Raw genomic sequence first — 12,812 nt, 5'->3', positions numbered from 1 at the left:
TACCACTACTACTACTACTACTACCACCACTACTACTACTATTACTACCACCGCGACCACTATTACTACTACTACTACTACTACAACTACTGCTACTACCACCACGACCACGACCACGACGGCCACCACCACCACCACCACTACCACTACTACTACTACCACCGCGACCACGCCGCCGCCGCCGTCTCCCACTTCACCTCCTCCCCCTCCTCCTCGTTCTCCTCCTCCTCCTCCTCCTCCGCCTCCTTCACTCATTCATTACACTGTTGCTGTATCTTGTTGCTCCCTTCTGGTCCTGGCCGCTTCTCTTTCTCTCTCTCTATCTATCTCTCTATCTCTCTCTGTTTTCCTTTATATACACACACACACACACACATACATATATATATACACACACACGTATATGTATGTGTATATACACGCCGTTTTGCCGTTGTTATTGTTTGTCCGTTGTTGTTGCTGCTGCCTGCATTTCTTTTTGGTTTAAAAGCATCAGATCAACTGTTCCAACTGTTTTTCTACTCTTTATTATTGTTTTGTTGTTGCAGTTATTGTTGTTGTTGTTACTGAACAACCTCCCCCCTCTCTCTATACACACACACATATACACTCATATATATACACACATCTGTATATATAGATATATACACATCTGTATATAGAGATATAGACACATATATATTTATATATAGGGAGCTGTCTGTCTGTCTCTCTCTCTCTCTTGGTATGTGGAGGAATACGTATACATAATATACACACATATATTTATACATCATATATGTATGTATATACACAGATTCGCCGCCCTGCCGTCGTTGGTAAGTTATATTTTCTATATATATTATTACTGTTCGTTTCTGATCGTTTCATTGTCTATATATATGTGTATATATACCCAGATATACAGATGTATATATGCATACACATATATGTTTATATGTATTTATATATATATATATATATATACACATTTATTTATTTATTTATAACGTGATTGCAATATTGCCGGTCATACCCCTCCCCCCATGATTCTTTCACTCTCTCCGTCTCTCTTTCTTCCCCTCTCTATTTATCTTTTACCCTTTCTTCCTTCTCTCTCTCTCTTTCTTTTCTCCCTCCCACCCCCTCTATTTACTCTCTCTCTCTATACATTTCTCTATACATTTACTTTTCACCCTCTCTCTCTATATCTTTCTCTTCTTTTTCTCTCTCTCTCTCACTTCTGTTAGCTTTTCTCTCTTCCCTTCCCCCTTTCATTTCTGTCTCTCTCTACATTTTTCTTTTCCTCGCTCTCAACCTAGTTTTTCATTACCTCCCCTTCACACCCTCTCTTCTCTTCTCTCTATTTTTCTCACTCATTTTCTTCTTCTTTTTCTTGATCCCGTTACCTCTGCCTCCCTCTCTCACTCTGAGTCTCTTTTTCTCTCTCCATTCTCCTTTCCATCTTTATTCTCTTCTCACTATCTCCTCTTACCACAACCCCTTTTAAACTCCTTCTCAAGACTACCTTCCTCCTCAAACGCTTCCTCTCTGTGCTACTCCGCTTCTTTACTTGCTATCTTTATTCTCTCACCCTCCTACTTATCTCTTACTTTGTCTTTCTCTCTCTCTCTTCCTCCCATACTTTCCTCTTCCCTTCTTACGCTTCTTTTCCTCATCCTCGTACTCGCGTCTTTTATACAGCACTCTCCCTCCCTTCACTATCTTATTCCCTCTCTCATTCCCTTACACATCTCTCTCTCTTGTATACCTTCTGCCTTTCTAATTTCTTCTCTCCATTCTCCGTCTCTTTATTTCTCTCTCACTATTCCTTTTCCCGTTTCTCTCTTCCTACGACTCCTTCACCTTTCTTTCTATTTACACCTCTGACTATCCCTCTTCCTGTCTGTCCCTTACAAATACTCTCCCCCTTCTTTTTCACCTGTTTCTATCTCTGACTGTTCCTCTTCCTGTTTTTAACAATCCATTTCCGCATTTCTCTTTCTATCATGTGTGTGTGTGTGTATATGTATGTGTATATATACCACACACATATATATGCATACACACATACATATAATGAACAAACATATACATACGTACACATAAGTGCATACTTACATACACACGTGTGTGTGTATATCATATATATGCGTATGCACATAGTGCATATATATGATTACACACACACGTATATATATATATCTATATATACACATATATGTGCGTGTACATATAAGCATTCACATATACATTCATATATATATATATATATATATGCATTCACATGCATACATACATACACACACACACACACATATATATATATATATATACATGCATGCCACACACATGCGTATATGTATATATATATCTATCTGTATATACATGTATAATTATATATATATATATTCATATACACATGTATATATCGGTGTGTGTGTATATATATATACACACACATACATGCATGCCACACACATGCGTATATGTATATATATATATCTATCTGTATATACATGTATACTTATATATACATTCATACACACGTATATATCAGTGAGTGTGTGTGTGTATATATATATATATACACATACAAATGTGTGCACATCCCGATCTGTCGAAGAACTTCGGGGTGGTATCTAGAAGCGCTAGAAACAACAGCCTAATCGCCATCAAGTCACAGCATCTCGCCGTTTTGTAAACGAAAAAGATGAATCGTTCGGCCATCCATCCATCCATCCATATATACGTGTGTGTGTATTCAGATGAGATGGAATGGTCACAGTTGAGGATTGGCGCAAGTTTGATCATAGTTCTGCTGGATCAGGGCTGACCTGTGGCTAAGCACAAGACCAACTGTAACATTAGTTCCAACTTGTTGCTTGCTAAATAGTAAATTTTTATAAGTACGAAGCAACACTTGATTTCTTGAGCAACTGTAATGGAGTATGGTCGATAGTAAATATATTTAAACCCTATGGCAGTCCTACTACAACAGACCAATGATCCAAGAGCATTCCAGCCGTGGCCATCACATTTTCTACTCTTTTTTAAAGATTTAGTATAATCTAGTGTGGTCTTCCGAATTTTTATTTATGAAGATGCGATTTCGGGAAGATTTGCCTGCTATTTTTAGCATGTCTTGCGACCATGTACAGGCTCCTCTGGCTCGCCATGTACTGTGTACATGCACTATAGTAATTATAGTATAGATGGTAGTATTTAGTGTCGTGTTACTATGCTACATGTTATAGTTCAGTGTTTATAGTTGGGCTACGAAAATGGAACTTCCTATAGACCATATGCAACGTACGCGCGTGCGTATATATATATATATATATATATATATACACTCCTTTACTTGTTTCAGTCATTTGACCGTGGCCATGCTGGAGCACTGCCTTTAGTCGAGCAAATCGACGCCAGGACTTATTCTTTGTAAGCCTAGTACTTATTCTATCGGTATCTTATGTCGAACCGCTAAGTGACGGGGGCGTAAACATACCAGCATCGGTTGTCAAGCGATGTTGGGGGACAAACATACACACATACGACGGGCTTCTTTCAGTTTCCGTCTCACAAATCCACTCAAGGCTTTGGTCGGCCCGAGGCTATAGTAGAAGACATTTACCCAAGGTGTCATGCAGTGGGACTGAACCCACAGCCATGTGATTGGCAAGCAAGCTACTTACCACACATCCAACACTTACCCACTTTTACTTGTTTCAGTCATTTAACTGTGGCCATGCTGGAGCACCGCGGGTTATAGTCGAAGAAATCGATCCCAAGACTTATTCTTTGTGAGCTTAATACGTATTGTATCGGTGACTTTAGCCGAACCGCTACCTTACGGGGACGTAAACATCAACATCGATGGTCGGCGAATACACATACACACACACACACGTGTGTATGTACGACGGGCTTCTTTTCAGTTTCCGTTTAGCAAATCCTCTCACAAGGCTTTGGTCAGTACGATGCTATAGTAGAAGACACTTGCCCAAGGTGTCACTATATATATATATATATATATCATCATCATCATCGTTTAACGTCCGTTTTCCGCGCTAGCATGGGTTGGACGGTTCGACCGGGGTCTTGGAAGCCAGGAGGCTGCACCAGGCTCCAGTCTGATCTGGCAGTGTTTCTACAGCTGGATGCCCTTCCTAACGCCAACCACTCCGCGAGTGTAGTGGGTGCTTTTTACATGCCAGGGGAGTCTGGCATTGGCCATGTTCGGATGGTGCTTTTTATGTGCTACCGGCACAGGTATCACAACTACTATTTCCATTGATATTTATTTCGATGTTCATGTACTTGACTCAATAGGTCTCCTCAAGCACAGCAGGTTGTTCTGAAATCCAAGGTACTTTGAATGAGCAGGGGCTATGCGGAACTGGTGCAGGAAGCAGCCTGGGTCTTTGCAGTCACAGCATATCTCCAGAGATCTCGGTTCTTCGTCATTGCCTCTGTGAGGCCCAACGCTCTGAGGTCATGCTTGACTACCTCATCCCATGTGTTCCTGGGCCTACCTCTCCCCCTGATACCTTTAACTGTTTGGGAGTGGCACTTCTTCGCACATCTCTCCTCATCCATCTGCAGTACATGACCATATCATCGCAAGCGTTGCTCTTGCACACCACATCTGATGCTTCTTATGTCCAGCATTTCTCTCAGGGTGCTTACACTCTGTTGTGCGCGCACATATATATATATATATATTTATATTTATATACATAGTTCCACTGTGTGGCACCTTGGGCAAGTCTCTTCAACTATAGCATCAGGCTGACCAAAGCCTTGTGAATGGATTTGGGAGACAGAAAATAAAAGAAATCTGTCTTATGTATGGATGGATGTGTTGGTGAGTTTATGTCCCCTGTAACTTAATGGTTCAGCAAAAGACACTGATTTAATAAGTACTAGGCTTACAAAGAATAAGTCCTGTAGTCGATTTGTTCAACTAATCAGCACAAATTTTTCGATAACCCGTTAGTAAACTGGGGAGCTGCCCCAGGCGCCAGTCTGGTTTGGTTTGGTTTCTGTGGCTGGATGCCTTTCCTAATACCAACTTCTCTTACAGAGTGTACTCGGTGTTGTTTATGCGTCACTGGCACAGGTGCCTTTTACATATCACCAACATGGCTGTTTTCTGCACCAGCTTTACATAGAAACCCCAGCCCATCCAAAGTGCCTTGGCTCGCAGGACGGCCTGCTGTGCTTACCTTGGATTGTAGGGCGACCTGCTGTGCTTGAGGAGACCTATTGAGTCAAGTACATCAACATCAAAAAATCAAATGGAAATTGTAGTTGTGATACCTGTGCTGGTGCACGTAAAAAGCACCATCTGAATGTGGCTGATGCTAGCGCCACCTTGACTGGCTTCCATGCCGGTGACACATAAAAAGCACCAACCGATCGTGGCTGTTGCCAGCCTTGGCACTTGTACCGGTGGCATGTAAAAAGCACCATCTGAATGTGGGTGATGCCAGTGCCGCCTTGACTGCCTTCCGTGCCGGTGACACGTAAAAAGCACCAACCGATTGTGGCTGTTGCCAGCCTACCCTGGCCCCTGTGCCAGTGGAATGTAATAAGCACCCACTACACTCACAGAGTGGTTGACAGAAACACTGCCAGATCAGACTGGAGCCTAGTGCAGTCTCCTGGCTTCCCAGACCCTGGTGAAACCGTCCGACCCATGCTAGCATGGAAAACAGACGTTAAACTATGATGATGATGATGATGATGATCGGTGCCTTTTATCCACTATAAGTAGGTCTGGTTCTGCACAAACCTTGCCAACTACACTAATTAACATTCATTGCGTGGATTGTTCCAGGAAAGAACATACCATATTAAATGGCTAGGCGCAGGAGTGGCTGTGTGGTAAGTAGCTTGCTAACCAACCACATGGTTCCGGGTTCAGTCCTACTGCATGGCATCTTGGGCAAGTGTCTTCTGCTATAGCCTCGGGCTTACCAAAGCCTTGTGAGTGGATTTGGTAGGCGGAAACTGAAAGAAGCCTGTCGTATATATGTGTATATATATATATATATGTGTATATGTTTGTGTGTCTGTGTTTGTCCCCCTAGCATTGCTTGACAACCGATGCTGGTGTGTTTACGTCCCCGTCACTTAGTGGTTTGGCAAAAGAGACCGATAGAATAAGTACTGGGCTTACAGAGAATAAGTCCCGAGGTCGATTTGCTCGACTAAAGGCGGTGCTCCAGCATGGCTGCAGTCAAATGACTGAAACAAGGTAAAAAATTAAGAGTATGCATTCCGTCTCTGCTATCTTCAGTGCAGCCATAATAATATCCTTAATGCAGGCTGTTCAGTGTGCAAGTGGCTGAGCACTCCACAGACACGTGTACCTTTAATGTAGTTCTCAGGGAGATTCAGTGCGACACAGAATGTGACAAGGATGGCACATTTTAATCACAGGTACAATTCATTTTTGTCAGCTGAGTGGACTGAGGCAACATGAAATAAAGTGTCTTGCTCAAGGATATACAAAAACCAGTACTCCATTGGTTTTGATGATGAGGGTTCCAGATGATCTGATCAATGGAACAGCTCTTTTACTCTTTTACTTGTTTCAATCATTTGACTGCGGCCATGCTGGAGCACCACCTTTAGTCAAACAAATCTACCCCAGGACTTATTCATTGGAAGCCTAGTACTTATTCTATCAGTCTGTTTTGCCGAACCGCTAAGTTACAGGGAGATAAACACACCAGCATCGGTTGTCAAGTGATGTTGGGGGGAACAAACACAGACACACAAACATATATATATATACATATATACGACGGGCTTCTTTCAGTTTCCATCTGCCAAATCCACTCAAGGCTTTGGTTGGCCCGAGGCTATAGTAGAAGACATTTACCCAAGGTGCCACGCAGTGGGACTGAACCTTGAACCATGTGGTTGGTAAGCAAGCTACTTACCACATAGCCACTCTTGCGCCTAAATTAACAGCCTGCGCATTAAATTAACATGCAAGTGGCTGAACACTCCACAGACACACATACCCTTAATGTAAGTTCTCAGGGAGATTTAGAGTGACACAGAGTGTGACAAAGCTGGCCCTTTGAGTAACAGGTAGAACTCATTTTTGTTTCATTCCACATTGCTCTGACTGGCTTCCGTGCCGGTGGCACATAAAAAGCACCATCCAAACGTGGCCGATGCCAGCACTGCCTTGAATTGCTTCTGTGCCGGTGGCACGTAAAAAGCACACACTACACTCATGGAGTGGTTAGGAAGGGTATCCAGCTGTAGAAACACTGCCAGATCAGACTGGGCCTGGTGCAGCCTTCTGGCTTCCCAGACCCCAGTTGAACCGTCCAACCCATGCTAGCATGGAAAGCGGACGCTAAACAATGATGATGATGATGATTGCTCTATTCTGCTCAACTGGTAGAGTTGTACAGCACATACATTTGATCACCATATCTCTATAAGCTTGTTTTATACACAGCTGGTCCCTCTGTCCATAACCCTTAACCTGTTCTTCAAACACATAAATCTATAAACTGGCACCCTGTCAGTTATTATGACAAGGGTTCCTGTTGGTCTGATCAACTGAACAGCTTGCTCATGAAATTAATGTGCAAGTGGCTGAGTGCTCCACAGACATGCATACCCTTAAAGGTAGTTTTTAAGGAGATTTAATGTGACACAGAAGGTAACAAGGCTGGCCCTTTGAATTAGAGGCACAACTCATTTTTGCTTTATTCCACATTGCTCCAGCTGGTCAAATTGTATAGCACAAACATTCGATCACCATGTCTCTACAAGCTTGTTTTACAGGCAGCTGGTCCCTCGGTCCATAACCCTTAACCTGTTCTTCAAACATATCTTTATATATAAAAGTGAGGTTGTGTGCTGTCTGTCTCCTACGATTTAGATTCCTAACTACTCCCACATTTTGCGGTGCAGTTTAACCAAAACCGGGTATCTTATAGTCGTGATTCATATCAAGCCCTTCTGGGTATTAGCGCCTGTCTACAATGAGTCTACGATTTAAAAAAAATTTACCATAAATTTTTCCCATTTTTAATGCATTTTTGGCATATATAAGGGAAGTAACTCTCTAAAAATTTATTATTAAATCTCAGAACGTAAAAAGCTACAGTAACACCCCCCCCCTTTGTGGTTAGCCATATTGAGATGGCTATTATACTTTACATCTCTAAAAATGCTTATATAGTTATTTCCCATACAAACCCGAGCAACGCCAGGCGATACTGCTAGTATATATATAAACTGGCACCCTGTTGGTTTGGCAGAACCGTTAGCACGCCGGGCAAAATGCGTAGCCGTACTTCGTCTGCCGTTACGTTCTGAGTTCAAATTCCGCCGAGATCGACTTTGCCTTTCATCCGTTTCAGGGTCGATAAATTAAGTACCAGTTACACACTGGGGTCGATGTAATCTGTTTGTCTGTCCTTGTTTGTCCCATCTGTTTTTAGCCCCTTATGGGTAGTAAAGAAATATATTATGACAAGGGTTTCAGTTAATCTAATGAACAGAACAACCAGCTCATGAAACTAACATGCAAGTGGCTGAGTACACCACAGACATGCGTACCCTTAAACATAGTTCGCAAGGAGATTCAGTGTGACACAGGATGTGACAAGGCCTACCCTTTGAGTTACATGTACAACTCATTTTTGCCAGCTGCATGTACTGGAGCAATGTGAAGTAAAGTGTCTTGCTCAAGGAGACAACATACCACTGGGAATCAAATTCATGACTTCATGGTCATGAGCTGAATAGAAAATTACTATTTTTAAATCTCACAACGTGAGTAGTTTTCTAATTTATAAATCAGTGACTAATTGTCACTTTGAAAACTATATATTTCAAACAGGAATTTGGCAGCACCACCTCTAGCCGAACAGTTATTCTGTGCTGATGAAAGGAAATAACCTGGAAATCATGACACAAAGATATTGTTTTGAGCTGAGTTGGGGTGCTAAATACCTTTGTTCGAAAACATAAGGACACAGAACATGTCGTATGGCCAGCTGGAGATGATGTCTCCTGGGGCTAAATTACAGCAACGTTCGTCCTAGCCTGGGAGTGCCATGTTATGTTGGCAAACAATCTTTACTATATGAGCTGACTATCCTAACCGCTAACCCACACCCCTTTAGACAGGCATGTGTGTGCGCACACGCACACACATACACACACGCACACACATACACACACATTAGAGTAAGCACATAAGGTGGAAAAAAGTACTCAAATACCAGAGGTAGAGTAATATGCTTTATTTAAACTCCGAGTAACAGCTTTTGTTATATTTCTGCTGCTTTTAAATAAAGTGTATATATATATATATATATATATATATATACATATATTTGTATATGTATGTATGTATGTGTATGTATATATATATATATATGTATGTATATATGTATGTATACATATGATGTTCACATCACCAGAGTTCTTCTATGCTTTCTAGGATGTCTATAAATTCTTATGGTATGATCAACATACGATTCTTACCAACAGGAAGGGCATCAAGACCCAAATAGAGAAAATCTCAACAAATTCCATCTGACTCAGACAAGCAGGGTGTTAAATGGGTGATAAAATGAGGATGGTATGAACACACATGCATGCGTGTGCTTGCACATGCACACACATGCACGCATACACACATGCATGCACACACACATATACATAAATACACACACATGCATGCACACACATACATACATACACTCACACACACACGCATATATTGGGTTGGCCAATTCAGTTTTTCTCGACACTAAATTTCAAGCCCTCTAACAAGTAGCTAACTCCAGTCTGTCCCTTGTGCAGACACCTGTACTATTTACTATTTTATTCTTTTACTTGTTTCAGTCATTTGACTGTGGCCATGCTGGAGCACCGCCTTAAGTTGAGCAAATCGACCCCAGGACTTATTTATTGTAAGCCTAGTACTTATTCTATCAAGCTCCTTTTACTGAACCTCTAAGTTACGGGTACGTAAACACACCACCATCGGTTGTCAAGCGATGTTGAGGGGACAAACACGGACACACAAACATATACACACACATACATATATATATATACATATATACGACGGGCTTCTTTCAGTTTCCGTCTACCAAATCCACTCACAAGGCTTTGGTCGGCCCAAGGCTATAGTAGAAGACACTTGGCCAAGGTGCCACGCAGTGGGACTGAACCCGGAGCCATGTGGTTGGTAAGCAAGCTACTTACCACACAGCCACTCCTATACTTGACACTTCAATGTAGTTCAGTGCAAACATGCAGCGAGACAAGTTATACTTCATAAGCTTGGAATCACCCTGAAAATGGAGAACCAAAAAGTTCCTTAAATGGTTAGAGAATTTGGGAAGGGTCACTTTAGTACAATAGTAGAAAGCCTACCAGTTATACAGGAGATGTGAGCTGATGTCACACGAGCAGCCTTTGGCTTTTTCAATGTAATACTTACATGCTATATATATATAGCATATTTTGCGTTGTTGTTCCATTTTATATTTTTTTATATATATATACATATATACAACATGCTTCTTTCAGTTTCCGTCTACCAAATCCACTCACAAGGCTTTGGTTGGCCTGAGGCTATAATAGAATATTTTTAAAAAAGTAAAAGAGTATATGTCCTTTGAACGTTGGGCCTCACAGAAGCAATGACAAACGACCGAGACCTTTGGAGATCTGCTGTGCTTGAGAAAACCTGGCAAGCCAAGTGAGATTGTAGTTGTGGCCGATGTCAGTGTCACATAACCGGCCTGTTTAAAAGTACCCTTCAATTGTTGAGCAATATACTGTGCTTGAGAAGACCTGTTAAGTCAAGTGAAATTGTAGTCATGATCAATGCCAGTGCCACTGACTGGCACCTGTGCCGGTGGCACTAAAGAGCACCATTCGAGTGTGACTGATTTCAGTACCGGTGGCATGTGAAAAGTACCACTTGAGTGTGGTCGATGCCAGTGCCACCTGACCGACTCCTGTGCCAGTGGCACATAAAAAGCACCCTCCTAGCATGGTTGATGCCACTGTCAATTGACTGGGTCCTGTGCCGGTGGCTAATAAAAAGCACCATTCAAGCATGGTTGATATCTGTGCTGGTGGTACGTAAAAAGTGCCCACTACACTCTTGGAATGGTTGGCATTAGGAAGGGCATGCGACTATAGAAACCTTGCCAGATCAGATTGGAACCTGATGCAGCCATCTGGTTTGCCAGTCCTCAGTCAAACCGTCCAACCCATGCCAGCATGGAAAGCAGACATTAAATGATGATGATAATGGTATGTGTATGTGCCTCTTCAACTCACTGTGAATTCACTGCTAGCATGGAAAACGGACGTTAAACGATGATGATGATGATGATGGTGATGATGATGATGATGTACATGAGGTGATGCTGGAAAGTTCTTGGTTTTAAGGGTATTGTTAAAGGCGGTGAGCTGGCAGAATCGTTAGCACGCTGGGTGACATGCTTAGCAGTATTTCGTCTGCTGCTACGTTCTGAGTTCAAATTCCGCCGAGGTCGACTTTGCCTTTCATCCTTTCGGGGTCGATTAAATAAGTACCAGTTACGCACTGGGGTTGATGTAAACGACTTAATCCCATTGCCTGCCCTTGTTTGTCCCCTCTGTGTCTAGCCCCTTGTGGGTAGTAAAGAAATAGGTATTTCATCTGCTGCTACGTTCCGAGTTAGTACCAGTTACGCACTGGGGTTGATGTAAACGACTTAATCCCATTGCCTGCCCTTGTTTGTCCCCCCTATGTTTAGCCCCTTGTGGATAGTAAAGAAATAGGTATTGCAAAAGGCGTGGTTGGAGGCCCAAACTTTCGCAAAGCGTTGGATAGTTCACCCACTAACAAGGAGCGTGAGCTGGGATTAAACTGGCTTGAGACAAGTTAGTTTTATCCTACCGACGGCAATTTACGGGACTTATAAAAACTGAAGGAGCACTGCAATAAGTGTGTGAATCTGTGAGGGGAATAAGTCGAATAATATCCTAATTAAAACCACGCCTGTATTTTCTTTAACCAAAGCCAGGAATTTTTCAGCATGCCTTCACATTTATACAAGGTGCCAAAAAGTAGGTTTACTGTTATCATGTAGGCACCAGGCACCCTAAATCTCTATCTCTCTATATATAAATGGCAAAATGTCTGTCTGTGTGTGTGTGTCCTTTATACAAATCCACAATTTTTCAGTTAGAGGGCTCGCACTTTCTATGGTCATTCAAAACTGTCCAAGGGTGGGTGTACACATCTTTACATTTCCCCAGTCACATATATATATAAACGGCAAAATGTCTGTTTGGGTGTGTCCTTTATACAAATCCACAATTTTTCAGTTAGAGGGCTCGCACTTTCTATGGTCATTCAAAACCGTCGAAGGGTGGGTGTACACATCTTTACATTTTCCCAGTCACATATATATAAACGGCAAAATGTCTGTGTGTGTGTGTCCTTTATACAAATCCACAATTTTTCAGTTAGAGGGCTCGCACTTTCTATGGTCATTCAAAACTGTCCAAGAGTTGTCGTGCACATCTTTACATTTCCCCAGTCACCCCACAAAGCTATTAAATATATATATCAATGGCAAAATGTCTGTGTGCGTGTCCTTTATACAAATCCACAATTTTTCAGTTAGAGGGCTCGCACTTTTTATGGTCATTCAAAACTGTCCAAGAGTTGTCGTGCACATCTTTACATTTCCCCAGTCACCCCACAAAGCTATTAAATATATATATCAATGGCAAAATGTCTGTGTGCGTGTCCTTTATACAAATCCACAATT

The 12,812-nt window shown here is 41.9% G+C and overlaps 1 protein-coding gene across 2 annotated transcripts in view; it reads left to right on the top strand.

The window, feature by feature from the left end:
- Nucleotides 1–676: 676 nt before the first annotated feature.
- LOC115225497 (zinc finger protein 260-like) overlaps nt 677–12,812 on the top strand; it is a 25,724-nt gene continuing 13,588 nt past the window's right edge. For both annotated transcript variants that reach the window (XR_005003983.1, XM_036513936.1), the window contains exon 1: nt 677–818. The gene's annotated coding sequence lies outside the window, so the exon portion shown is untranslated. The remainder of the gene's footprint in view (nt 819–12,812) is intronic.

The sequence above is a fragment of the Octopus sinensis genome, linkage group LG27 (assembly GCF_006345805.1).
Source record: "Octopus sinensis linkage group LG27, ASM634580v1, whole genome shotgun sequence".
Taxonomy (NCBI): Eukaryota; Metazoa; Mollusca; class Cephalopoda; order Octopoda; family Octopodidae; genus Octopus; species Octopus sinensis.
The sequence above is the reverse complement of the archived record's forward strand: the minus strand, read 5'-3'. Positions and strand labels throughout refer to the sequence as shown.